The sequence below is a fragment of the Glycine soja genome, chromosome 6 (genome assembly GCF_004193775.1).
Source record: "Glycine soja cultivar W05 chromosome 6, ASM419377v2, whole genome shotgun sequence".
Classification (NCBI taxonomy): domain Eukaryota; kingdom Viridiplantae; phylum Streptophyta; class Magnoliopsida; order Fabales; family Fabaceae; genus Glycine; species Glycine soja.
Window position 1 is genome coordinate 38,997,540 of NC_041007.1, and position 14,527 is coordinate 39,012,066.

The 14,527-nt window shown below is 33.7% G+C and overlaps 1 non-coding gene across 1 annotated transcript; it reads right to left on the minus strand.

Annotated features, from left to right (window-relative positions):
* Positions 1–2,170: 2,170 nt before the first annotated feature.
* Positions 2,171–2,261, minus strand: LOC114417525. The gene has a single exon (XR_003667789.1). It is a non-coding gene; the product is annotated as a small nucleolar RNA R24 (small nucleolar RNA).
* Between the last annotated feature and the right edge of the window lie 12,266 nt (positions 2,262–14,527).

Below are 14,527 nucleotides of genomic sequence, written 5' to 3' on the forward strand. Positions count from 1 at the left end.
TAAGTGTGTGTTTAATTATTATTTCTTTGGCTTTTTGGGATTCAATTTGATTTCTTTTAATGTGCCCTCTTTTAATTTTAAAAAGTGATTATAAATTATATTTTTGCAACATAGTTTATTAGGCACACTAGACAATATTGAAATTTTTTCTCATTGTGATAATTCTATTTGAGAAGAAAATAGTTCATACCAAAATCCGTAAATCAAATGGCGGAAGAGGAATCTGGGTGGCCTACAGTCAATTTCCATGCATCTCATTGTATAGTCATGAACTTAGGGCCCCAATTTTTTTATATTTCGTTAATTTTGGAAGGGTTGAAAAATAAAATTAAGGGTTTTCTTTTCCCATATGATTAAAGGTGATCCACCTCAACAGAAGAAAAGCCAAGAAAATGAGAAAAAGAAAGAAGACAAGAATATTACTCAAGGTAAGTGTGATTTTTCTAAAATCAATTATTTTCCTTAAGTGCTTTATGTTTTCATATGGTTTCAAAAGTTAGCTGAAATCTATGCATTCAAGCGATATTTCTTTCTTTTACAAACATAGTTATAATTTGATGTGTATTTAATTTTAGTGGATTTTATTTGATTATTGACGTAATTTTGAATGAAGTGAAAAATAAAATTAAGGGTTTCCTTTGGTTCGATCTCACTATAGGTGATCCACCTCAGCGGGAGAGAAGTCAAAGAATCAAGATAAAGAAAGAACTCAAGAATATTACAAAAGGTTAGTGTGGTTTTATTTGCAATCAATTCTTTTGCTTTAGTGTTTTAGTTTTTCATATGGTTTCAAAAGGCAATTTAATTCTATGTATTCAAGAGATATTTTGTTCTTTGAGAAACACATCTATAATTCTTTATACTTCCTTCCCAAATTCAACCAGAAAACTAGTGAAGGTGAGAAATGAATATTCCATAATTTTAGGATAGACATGAATTCGGTAGTATCTGCCATTTGAAATGAGTTGCAACATGCAAGCCAAAATCTCTTTTTCACTATTAGAAAATATACTTTTTACATCGGTTATTTAGACTTTTAACATCGGTTTTTGAACCGATGTTTAAAGTACCGACGTTGATAGTATTATCATTAACATTGGTTTTTAAAAAATCGATGTTAACGATAATACTATCAACGTCGGTACTTTCAACATCGGTTATATAAATAACCTATGTTGCTAATATGAATTACACCCAAAAATGTATATTAATGTTGAAAGTTAACATCGGTTTTCTGTAAAAAAAACCGATATTAACAAATGTGTTAATGTTGACAGTTAACATCGGTTTTTTCAAAAAACCGATGTTAACATTAGTTAACATCGATTTTATGTAAAAAAAAACCCGATGTTAACGAATGTGTTAATGTTGACAGTTAACATCGGTTTTTTAAAAAACCCGATGTTAACGTAAGTTAACATCGGTTTTCTGTAAAAAACCGATGTTAACGAATGTGTTAATGTTGACAGTTAACATCGGTTTTTTACAGAAAACCGATGTTAACTTACGTTAACATCGGTTTTCTGTAAAGAACCGATGTTAACGAATGTGTAAATGTTGACAGTTAACATCGATTTTCTGTAAAAAAAAATCGATGTTAACGAATGTGTTAATGTTGGCAGTTAACATCGGTTTTTTTGTAAAAAAAATCGATGTTAACTGTCAACATTAATGTTTTCAGGAATTTTTTTTAAATAATGTCTCTGTTTTTACAAAAAAAACCTAAATTTAACCTGTAAATTTAAAATTAGACCACACAGCACACAACATATATCATTTGCATTCTGCTTTCAAATAGGTTTTAGCAAAAAACTAGCTATTAACAAAGGTTATTCATTGTTAAAATGAAACAACAATTGTAAAAAATGTAATGCAAAATATGTAAACTAATTAAGTAACCTAAAGTTACATAGTTGCCTAACATCCTATGTTTGATTTCTAACTTTTAGATAATATTGTGCCCACTGGATGCGAAGCGCCTTGAATCTCTCTGCTTCCAATGGTCTAACTTCATTTAAATACTGCATGATCAAATAAAAAAATAAATTAATAATGTAAGAATGGAATCAGCTTTTTGAAATTATACACTATTTACTCCATGATATTAACATATAACACATAAGTCACCCTCCAAAAAGAATTGAATTCATGAAATAACTTCTGAAATTTAAAAGCTCAGAAGCCAAGCGTAACAAGTAAATTTCATTGAAGAAACCCAAGTAGGGATTTCTTCTTACATGTTATAGGCTCATCACTGTTGTTGGAAAATCATTCAAGTTGCCAAAGATTCAAAGTGGTTTCCAATAGTTAAATTTATCAACGAACCAACACATCCATTAAAATTAAAAATAAAAATAGCATGTGAAAAACTGAACGACAGCATGTCATGTAAATTCTTCTTATGTTGCGCCAAACACGTTAAGCTAGCACCATCAGCCCAAAACAAAATAAAGCAATCACCAAAAGCTATATAGACAAGATATCTTTAACAACAAACAATCACTCATTTCTGACAGTTTGATGCATCAAATTCTTTTGCAATTGAACTGCAACAACACGAAAATTTTCACACACATGAAGACAACCCCAAAATAATCCACTTGGGGCACTTGATGGGGAGAAAAGGTATTCAACCCAACACACACTGCTAAATGTAAAACAAAAAGGCACAGAACAATTTTTCAACATTTTTTCAGTAAGCAAAAGCAGTTGGATTTGACATCAAATATAAATGTAGCTACCAAAGAAAACAAATAATAGGAACACAATCAATTTTTTGGAATAATAAAACATCAAAGTTACCTGATTTTGCACTGCCTTTGCCATCCTCCAGAACTCCTTTTTCATGACAAATTTGTGAAGCAACAGAGCATATAAAATAAAGGGAAGAAAGATAGTAGAGAGCAAATAAACAAGATACCCACTAGCCATAATTATGGGATCCAAGGGAAGGATGAAGATTTTGTCACAGGAGTGTGGTCTACACTTGTTGCAAGAGACAAAGCCATCTTTCTCGAAATCTGATCTCTTTTTCTTGGATTTAGTGTGCTTGTGGACAATGGGGGTTGGAGGGTGGGGGTTTGGGGTGCTTCTGGAGTGGCTTATTCTGTCTTGGCTACTCAACTCGTCAAATTCACGCTCCTATTGAATCTGCAGTATAAAATAACAACAATAATGATGTTAGAAATGATAGAAAGAAAGACATTATAATAAGAGAATGAAAGAAGGAACTCATGGGCGAATTGAGGGGAGTGACGAGAAGGGAGAAGAGAAGAAGAAGCCATTTAGAAGGGATTTAGGAGATATGAAATGGGTAAAAGCAAAAAATATAACTTTCGCTTAGAATATTAATGAGACAATTGTTAATCAATGTCTATCTTAAGAGTATTGATTAAAGAAGTAAAACAAAAAATATTTTTTTTTAATAAAATGGGTAAAAGAAAACTCTTTTATAGTTTTTAAATGTGTTTTCATATGAATTTTAATGAGATTTCTTCTTTTTAATTTTTTAATTAGTGTCTTTAGGACAAAAATTATCAAGACCTTAACAATGATAGACAACAAAAATTAAAAATGGAAATATTAAGTTTGTTTTTTTTTGGATAAAAAAACTTTATTACGAGATTGCGAGAGTAAAAAAGTTTATTACAAGATCAAAGTACTATGTTAGCTATACAGTAAAAAAAAATGTTCTATATCTATATTAGCTATAAATGACCAGAAGTTTGGGAGCCCTCTGCCTCTCTCAAACAAAGCCCGCTTAGAGACCCCCTTGGCCCCTTATCTAAAAGTATTGTGTACTGTCCATTCATTTCTAAAATTCTCATTCAGTTCTCATAATTCAAATGTACATTCTCTGGGTATAAAAATAACTCTTACCCTTAATAACAAAGAGTTCTATATATTCTAAAATTTCATTCAATGGTTTGTTAACTATTGTGCAAACATATTCGAAACAACTAAATTCTCATTCAGTTCTCATTCATGTGTCCACTACCCACTGTATCAATTTTGGGATAAGTCACTCAATGCCACTATTTGGTATTGTTAACTATTGTGCAAACATATTCAATAAAAGAATTGATGAATGGGAAAGGGGAAAACTGTAAAAGCCTAACGGCAAGGAAGGTGCAGGATACCAAGCACAAAATCAATCCAGCTCCGGCGTGACCCATCGACGCAACCCCGACGCCGCTCTTCGTGATGCCATACACCGCTCCCATACCTGAAAAAAAAAACGACACACAGTTTCAGATAAAATGACGCCGGTTTCGGGAATTGTAAAAAAAAAAAAAAAAACCTCTTTGAAAAGGGGAGAACCTGAAGAAACATCGGAAGGGGAAAACTCCAAAACCGGCTTTTCAAAACATCTAGGAATAAAAATAAATAAATAAATACAGTGAAAATGCATTTTGAAAGGGGAGAAGGAAGGAACCCTAGGAATCATTAATAAGTGATGAAGAGAAGAAGGGTGTGGTTCTTACCTTTGAGTGTGAAGAAGAGAAGAAGAAGAAAAGGAGAAAGAGGGAAGAAGAAGAGAAGGATCCCATTTGCCTTGAATTTTGATTTGGGTTTGGGTGGGTTTAATGTAAAGTAATTTATACATATAATTTATTTTTCGCAGCGTTGAGTTGTTTCAAGGCGACAGTGTTTTTCTCTTACGCGGGGAATTTGATTTTGGAAATGCCTAGTACAACTACAGCCCGTGCCCTTCTCACTCCTTGCTAGATTATTGCCGATAATTATTACAGTAATTAGTAATTACTCCCTCATCTCAAATTAAAAAAAGAATTAATTTATTTTATTTTATATTTAGTATTATTATCTTTAAAATTTCTTTCATTTTATTAAAATATTAATTTCAATGATTTTTTCTTATCCTTATAATGAGTTTAAATGAAAGATAAATTGAAAAAAAAACTTATTTTTAATTATAATTAAATAACTTTCTTAATGAATGATGAGGACATGACCAAGAGCAAGGGCAAGGATCCACTTGAAGGACTTGGAGGACCTATGACAAGGGCTAGAGCAAGGAAAGCCAAGGAAGCTCTTCAACAAGTGTTGTCCATACTGTTTGAATACAAGCCCAAGTTTCAAGGAGAAAAGTCCAAGGTTGTGAGTTGTATCATGGCCCAAATGGAGGAGGACTAAATGACACCATTTTGTTTCAATTTTAGAGTGTTTAGTTTGTCTAAATAATGGCCCAATCCTTGTAAAGTTGGCTGACCAAAAATATGTTTTGGGTTAATCAACTAAAAGGGCTTTAGTTAGGTTTAGTTCAAGTTGTAATAAGGGCCCAATTGGCAACCTAGGCATCAGCCTTTTGGGAGACCAAATGGTGGCTGACTTGTTGGCTGTTGGGGGTGACTTTTGGTTGCCACAATTTCAGTTACACTCAGCCATTAAGTTTTTTTAATTCCCTAGGTTAATGGCATTAAGTTATTTTAATTCTAGGTTAGTGGGTCATTACTAAAATCTGTTGTAAAGCTTCTATATAAGCTGAACCATTTTATCAATAAACACAAGTTGAGTTTTATTCAGAAAATTAGAGTTTATCTCTTTTATCTTAGTGAGAGTGATTCTCCTAAATTCTTGAGTGATTCAAGAACACTCTGGCTGTATCAAAGGACTTTCACAACCTTTGTGTGTTGCCCTCGCTGGAAAGAGTGATTCTTTCCTTCCAATCATCTCCACCCTTGTTCTTTCAAACCACAATTCCAGAAAATCCACCTCTGCCCAAAATTATCTCGTGACCATAACTCCCATTTTACACACTCAAATTAAGTGATTCTTGAGCCTAAATTGAATTTCAAAACGAGACCTTTCACCTCGTTTTTGAATCACCTCATTTGGAGCCCTGTAGCTTCCGTTATTGCCATTTCTATATTTCTGTCCAGCCACCACTTAACCTACGTTTTACCATCCCATTCATCCATTTTATGCCAGAAACCACCTTATTAAGACCCACGAAATTATCCACCTTATTTTCCATCCTTTCCTTAATCAATTTCCGCATTTTCCATCAAGGTTTAATCCTAGACGATCCTAAGTCAGCCCTTGTGCCATGAGGGTTCATATCATTTGGTAATCAGAGCTCCGGTTCTAGGATCAACACTTCCTTTGCTGGAAATATTGGGTAACATCCTTCTTTATTCTCTTTGCCATTTATATTACCTTCTTATTCATATATTTTTTTTAGGCTGAACCATTGCAAAAGTTAAGCCTTTTGATCTCTTTGTTATATTAAAAAAAAAAAGCAGAATTTCGTATAAGCAAAATTAAAAAAAAAAATTGGGCTGAATGGTTCATGCTTGAAGAACTTTAAAAAAAAAATCTCTTTAAGGTAATATATTGGTTGCATGAAGGATTGTTACTAGAATTCCTAAATTCTGAATTTTATTTCCTTCATTTGTGCCTAAAAACATTGTTAGCCTTTTGTTTGGTTAACCTTTTCCTTGTCTCTCTAGCCTTACCTTACACATATTGGTGAATTGTTCTTTGTTGTGGCCATAATCTCTTGAATTGCCTAAGAACTCAAGGGGAATTAGAGTGGTAAAAGGCAAGAGTGTTTCATTAGAGAAAAGCCATAATTGTGTGATAAACTTGAGTGGGTGAGGTATTCAAACAGCAACTATAATTGTCTTATTATGTTTGATTTGTTTGTTTGAGATGTCAGGTACTAATCCTAATGATGGAGTGGGGCTTTCGCAATTCCAAATGCAAGCTTTGATGCAACATTTGGAGAGGTTAATGAAACAACGAGATGATGCGCTCCATGAGAGGTTGGATCAAATGGAGAATAGAGATCATAATGAAGAAGAAAGGAGGAGAAGAGGGAATGATGGTGTTCCTAGACAAAACCGAATTGATGGTATTAAACTCAACATTCCTCCATTTAAAGGAAAGAATGATCCGGAGGCCTACTTGGAGTGGGAGATGAAAATAGAGCATGTTTTCTCATGCAACAACTATGAGGAGGACCAGAAGGTGAAGCTTGCCGCCACAGAGTTTTCCGACTATGCTCTTGTGTGGTGGAACAAGCTACAAAAGGAGAGAGCAAGAAATGAAGAGCCAATGGTTGATACATGGACGGAGATGAAAAAGATCATGAGGAAGCGGTATGTGCCGGCTAGTTACTCAAGGGACTTGAAATTCAAGCTCCAAAAACTAACCCAAGGCAACAAGGGGGTTGAGGAGTATTTCAAGGAAATGGAAGTGCTCATGATTCAAGCAAAGATTGAAGAAGATGAGGAGGTAACTATGGCTCGATTTCTTAATGGTTTGACTAATGATATCCGTGATATTGTTGAGCTGCAGGAGTTTATTGAAATGGATGATTTGCTTCACAAAGCAATCCAAGTAGAGCAACAATTAAAAAGGAAAGGAGTGGCTAAGAGGAGTTTTACCAACTTTGGTTCTTCTAGTTGGAAAGACAAAGGTAAGAAAGATGGGGCTGCTACTTCTAGTAGTTCCACACCTATCCCATCAAAAACTCGCTCAAAGTACCAAGAGGAACCCTCTAAAAGGAGTAGAGATGTGAAGTGTTTCAAGTGCCAAGGCCTAGGACACTATGCTTATGAGTGCCCTAACAAAAGGTCCATGGTTCTTAGAGATGGAGAATATATAAGTGAATCTGATGTTGAAGAGGAAGAGGAGAGTGAGTACGTAGAGGAAGAGGAGACTCCAGAGGGAGATTTGTTGATGATTAGGTGGTTACTTGGTGGTCAATTGAAGCATGAGGAGGAGAGCCAAAGAGAAAACATCTTTCACTCTAGATGTTTAATCAATGGCAAGGTGTGCATGGTGATCATTGATGGAGGTAGTTGCACCAATGTGGCTAGTGCTAGATTAGTGTCAAAGCTAAATTTAGCTACTAAACCACATCCTAGGCCATACAAACTTCAATGGCTTAGTAAGGATGGGGAGGTGCAAGTGAGGCAGCAAGTTGAAGTGGACGTTTCCATTGGGAAATACAATGATAAGGTACTTTGTGATGTTGTTCCTATGGAGGCCAGTCACTTACTTTTGGGGAGACCTTGGCAATTTGATAAAAGAGCCTATCATGACGGTTACACCAACAAGATCTCTTTCATGCACCAAGACAAAAAGATTGTGCTCAAGCCATTGAGTCCACAAGAAGTGTGTGAGGATCAAAAGAAAATGAGAGAAAAACTTCTTCAAGAGAAAAGAGAAAAAGAAAAAGTGAGCAAAACACTTGAGAGTGAGAAAAAGAGGGAAACACTTGAGAGGAAAAAGAGTGAACAAAAGAAGAGTGAAACACTTGAAGTGAGGGAGAGCTATTTAGCCAAAAAAAGTGAGGTCAAGAGGTTGTTTCGTGCTAAACAGTCACTATATATCTTGTGTTGCAAAAATCAGATTTTGACCACTAACACTTTTGATGATTTTGAAGTGCCTTCTAGAGTTAAAACTCTTTTGCAGGATTTTCAAGACATGTTTCCACCAAATGTGCCAAATGGACTACCACCTTTGAGGGGAATTGAGCATCAAATTGATCTCATTCCGGGAGCTTCTTTGCCCAATAGGCCAGCCTATAGAAGTAATCCACAAGAAACCAAAGAGATTCAAAGACAAGTGGATGAACTCATTAGCAAAGGTTGGGTAAGAGATAGTATAAGTCCATGTGCTGTCCCAGTGATTTTGGTCCCTAAAAAGGATGGGACATGGCGCATGTGTTCTGATTGTAGAGCCCTTAATAACATCACCATTAAATATAGGCATCCTATACCTAGGCTTGATGATTTGCTTGATGAATTGCATGGTGCATGTTACTTCTCTAAAATTGATTTAAAAAGTGGATACAATCAAATTAGGATTAGAGAAGGGGATGAATGGAAAACTGCTTTTAAAACAAAATATGGTTTGTATGAATGGTTGGTTATGCCTTTTGGCCTAACTAACGCTCCTAGCACTTTAATGAGACTAATGAACCATATCTTGAGAGAGTTCATAGGAAAGTTCGTTGTGGTGTACTTTGATGATATTCTTATCTATAGCACTTCACTTGATTTGCATATTGATCATTTAAAATCTGTCTTGACTGTGCTTAGAGAAGAACAATTGTATGCCAATCTTGAAAAATGCATCTTTTGTACTAACCATGTTGTGTTTCTTGGTTTTGTTGTGAGTTCAAAAGGAGTGCAAGTTGATGAGGAGAAGGTTAGGGCTATTCAAGAATGGCCTACACCTAAGTCCGTGACCGAGGTGAGGAGTTTTCATGGCTTAGCAAGTTTTTATAGACGATTTGTGAAGGATTTTAGCACATTGGTAGCACCTCTCAATGAAGTGCTCAAGAAAAATGCTGGTTTCAAATGGGGAGAGAAACAAGAAGAAGCTTTCAATGTTCTTAAACAAAAGCTAACTAATGCCCCCATACTTGCGTTGCCAAACTTTCAAAAATCTTTTGAAATTGAGTGTGATGCTTCAAATGTTGGGATTGGGGCTGTGTTGATGCAAGAAGGCCATCCAATTGCTTATTTTAGTGAAAAGTTAAGTGGTCCTACCTTTAACTATTCAACTTATGATAAGGAGTTGTATGCCTTAGTACGGGCTTTGAAAACATGGCAACACTACCTTTATCCCAAGGAATTTGTCATTCATAGTGACCATGAGTCCCTCAAATATATCAAGGGGCAAGGCAAGCTTAACAAAAGGCATGCGAAGTGGGTGGAATTCCTAGAGCAATTCCCTTATGTTATCAAACATAAAAAAGGGAAAAGGTAATATTGTAGCTGATGCTCTTTCTCGGTGTCATGCATTACTTTCTATGCTTGAAACAAAATTGATTGGTCTTGAATGTTTGAAAAGCATGTATGAAAATGATGAAACTTTTGGAGAAATTTTTAAAAATTGTGAAAAATTTTCAGAAAATGGTTTCTTTAGACATGAAGGCTTTCTTTTCAAAGAAAACAAATTGTGTGTGCCTAAATGTTCTACTAGAAATTTGCTTGTTTGTGAAGGATGTGCAGAAATTTTGTGAACATTGCATTGTATGTAAAAAGGCAAAGTCTAAGGTAAAGCCTCATGGATTGTATACTCCATTGCCAATTCCGTAGTATCCTTGGATTGATTTATCCATGGATTTTGTTTTGGGGCTGCCAAAAACAAGCAATGGTAGAGATTCCATTTTTGTGGTTGTTGATAGGTTTTCTAAAATGGCTCATTTTATTCCATGTAAAAAAGTTGATGATGCTTCCCATGTGGCTGATTTGTTTTTCAAGGAGATTGTGAGACTCCATGGTCTGCCAAGGAGCATTGTTAGTGATAGGGACTCTAAGTTCCTAAGTCATTTTTGGAGGACTTTGTGGAGCAAGTTGGGCACTACATTGTTATTTTCAACCACTTGTCACCCACAAACCGATGGGCAAACGGAAGTTGTTAATAGGACTTTGGGAACTTTGCTTAGGACTGTTTTGAGGAAGAACTTAAAAACTTGGGAAGCTTGTTTACCCCATGTTGAATTTGCTTACAATAGAGCTGTTCATAGCACCACTAATTGTTCTCCTTTTGAAGTTGTTTATGGTTTTAATCCACTAACTCCTCTTGATCTTTTGCCTATGCCTAATGTTTCTGTTTTTAAGCATAAAGAAGGTCAAGCAAAGGCGGACTATGTGAAGAAGCTTCATTATAGAGTCAAAGATCAAATTGAGAGGAAAAATAAAAGCTATGCTAAACAAGCCAACAAAGGGAGAAAGAAGGTTGTCTTCGAACCGGGAGATTGGGTTTGGGTGCACATGAGAAAAGAAAGGTTTCCGGAACAAAGGAAATCAAAGCTTCAACCAAGGGGAGATGGACCATTTCAAGTGCTTGAAAGAATCAATGACAATGCTTACAAAGTTGAGCTGCCCGGTGAGTATAATGTTAGTTCCACCTGAAGGACAAATCCTTCTCAAGAGGGAGAGAATGATGAGGACATGACCAAGAGCAAGGGCAAGGATCCACTTGAAGGACTTGGAGGACCTATGACAAGGGCTAGAGCAAGGAAAGCCAAGGAAGCTCTTCAACAAGTGTTGTCCATACTGTTTGAATACAAGCCCAAGTTTCAAGGAGAAAAGTCCAAGGTTGTGAGTTGTATCATGGCCCAAATGGAGGAGGACTAAATGACACCACTTTGTTTCAATTTTAGAGTGTTTAGTTTGTCTAAATAATGGCCCAATCCTTGTAAAGTTGGCTGACCAAAAATATGTTTTGGGTTAATCAACTAAAAGGGCTTTAGTTAGGTTTAGTTCAAGTTGTAATAATGGCCCAATTGGCAACCTAGGCATCAGCCTTTTGGGAGACCAAATGGTGGCTGACTTGTTGGCTGTTGGGGGTGACTTTTGGTTGCCACAATTTCAGTTACACTCAGCCATTAAGTTTTTTTAATTCCCTAGGTTAATGGCATTAAGTTATTTTAATTCTAGGTTAGTGGGTCATTACTAAAATCTGCTGTAAAGCTTCTATATAAGCTGAACCATTTTATCAATAAACACAAGTTGAGTTTTATTCAGAAAATTAGAGTTTATCTCTTTTATCTTAGTGAGAGTGATTCTCCTAAATTCTTGAGTGATTCAAGAACACCCTGGCTGTATCAAAGGACTTTCACAACCTTTGTGTGTTGCCCTCGCTGGAAAGAGTGATTCTTTCCTTCCAATCATCTCCACCCTTGTTCTTTCAAACCACAATTCCAGAAAATCCACCTCTGCCCAAAATTATCTCGTGACCATAACTCCCATTTTACACACTCAAATTAAGTGATTCTTGAGCCTAAATTGAATTTCAAAACGAGACCTTTCACCTCGTTTTGAAATCACCTGATTTGGAGCCCTGTAGCTTCCGTTATTGTCATTTCTATATTTCTGTCCAGCCACCACTTAACCTACGTTTTACCATCCCATTCATCCATTTTATGCCAGAAACCACCTTATTAAGACCCACGAAATTATCCACCTTATTTTCCATCCTTTCCTTAATCAATTTCCGCATTTTCCATCAAGGTTTAATCCTAGACGATCCTAAGTCAGCCCTTGTGCCATGAGGGTTCATATCAATGAATGTGTCATATTTTTGTCTATATTTGAGACAATAAAATAAAATATTATAAAGGTTTAATTTTCCATTTAATTTTTATAGAAACAATAATCTCCAGTGGCTTTTGATGAAATCATCTTCTCTTTCAATATTTATTATTTAAAATATTTCATTCTTAGTCCTTAATATAGTTATTTTTTTTGTTACTTTTGTACTTCTAATTCTTTAAAATCATCCACGGCTTTTTAAAATTAACAAAGATTAAATTAGGGGAGTTCATAATTGAATCAAATCATCTCTAAACTGTAAAATCGACCCAACAAAATTGAAAATTATAAAACAAAAAATCTAAAAAATTAGTTTCAAAAGCACAATGTATATGTTTTACATAATATGGATTTCCAAATTTAGTTTCAAAAACCCAAACAAACGATATATTTTTTGTAAAAAAAAATTATGATGTCATCCAATTATAACACAATGTATTTTAAAATTGTTGAATTTTATTATAAATACTTTAACATTCATATTAATTATGATTCGGTGAAATCTTTTTCGTATACATTTCTAAATTATTTTTAAATTTTAAAAAAAAATATATTCACTATCTCTTTTTTAAAAAGAAATATTTATCTTTTCTTTATTCTTTATCACCTAAATCCATATTATTGATTTTTACATATCTATTATTAGTTTTTTTAGTGGATATTCATTAAAATAAATAAAGGTATTTTTTATATTTGATTTTGATTTTGGGTGATATATTTTCAATAAATTAAATTAATATATACAAATATTTTAATTTACTTTAAATTTAAAGATAATACGATAATATAAATATAGTAGGATTTCATAGAATTTTTAAACAATATTCTCCATTTACCTTTTTAAGAAGAAAAAAACTATTTTTTTATTTTTATAATAATTAAATAAAAATATATTAATAATAAATTTTAATTTTTTTATGATATAATTATTTTTATCAATATTCTATAAAAATTCTATAAAAGTTAAACTCCATTATTAAAAACAGTTTTTTTCTTATTTTCAAATTAACTAATATCAAATAATTTATAAAAATATGTGTTATATTTAAATGATAATCATGAAATAATAAAATTAAAATTACAAAATTTATTTTAAAAATTTAGTTTAATTTTAAAATGCTTACCTTTTGAATTTATTATTGTTTATTAATTATTATATTTTTTCAATTAAAATATAATTAATAAAGCAATATATGTTTTTTTTAAAATATATAAATAATTAAAAAAAAAGTTTATATTAACATCGGTTTTTTGGAAAACCGATGTTAACATATCATACGTTAACATCGGTTTTTAAAACACCGATGTTAACATCATTAGTTAACATCGGTTTTTGAAAAACCGATGTTAACATCATTAGTTAACATCAATTTTTAAAAAATCGATGTTAACGTGTATGCATTAACATCGATTTTTTGGAAAACCGATGTTAACATATCATACGTTAACATCGGTTTTTCAAAAGCCGATGTTAACATATTATACGTTATCATTGGTTTTTGAAAAACCGATGTTCACGTGTATGCATTAACATCGGTTTTTTGGAAAACCGATGTTAAGAATGATACTTTATTTACAAATATGCCACCGCGTTTAACTTAACATCGGTTTTGTCTAAAACCGATGTTAATAAGCTGATGTTAAAACTGCTTTTTGTAGTAGTGTTTGTACCCTATTTATTATTTAATGGTTCTAAATTACCAAAGTACAACCATAGAGTCATGAAATAAATTAACAAAAAGGAGATAGAAAATAAACCAAACAAAATTTAAAATAAAGCCCAATGAAACCCTCCACAAATTGAACAAGAATGAACAAAGCACGGTTACTTCAATTCATTTTCTTCGTTGACATTGGAGGTCTTCTTGATGTTCAATTTGCTGCTATTTGAGACTCGATGGCCGAGCTGGATTCATCATCGTGTGCAGAGACAGAAGATTTGGATTTATGTGATTCTTAGATCGACTTGTTGTTGTTAAAGTTGTGGTGTTCCATTGTCCATGCTGGTGGCGAGAGCATAGAGTGGGAACTAGGACAGCGAGAGCAAAAAGTGGGATAAAGGTATTGTCGGTGGTGATGGTGGCAGTGAGAGTGGGAGAACAAGATTTTGATTAGAACTTGGAGGCGGTGAAGGGAAAGGACAAAGGAGAGGCATTGTGGGAGTCAAAGAGTTCACCTCCAAACCTAATCTCCATCTATCTAGTGACAAGGGAAATTTGGGTCTATCGTAAAAGTAAAATAGTTTCTTTTTTGTTTAATTTTATTTGTTAATAGAAGCTTCACAGAGTTTAGAGAAGGGGGCTAAAAGTAATGCCAAAAAATGAAGGGTATCAACTATAGCAAACCATAATCTTCAGGGGGTCAATGTAATATACTCATTTTTTTTTAACCAAAATACAGTCTCAATTATTTTAATATTTATTATGATCAACATCTCATTAATTATATGT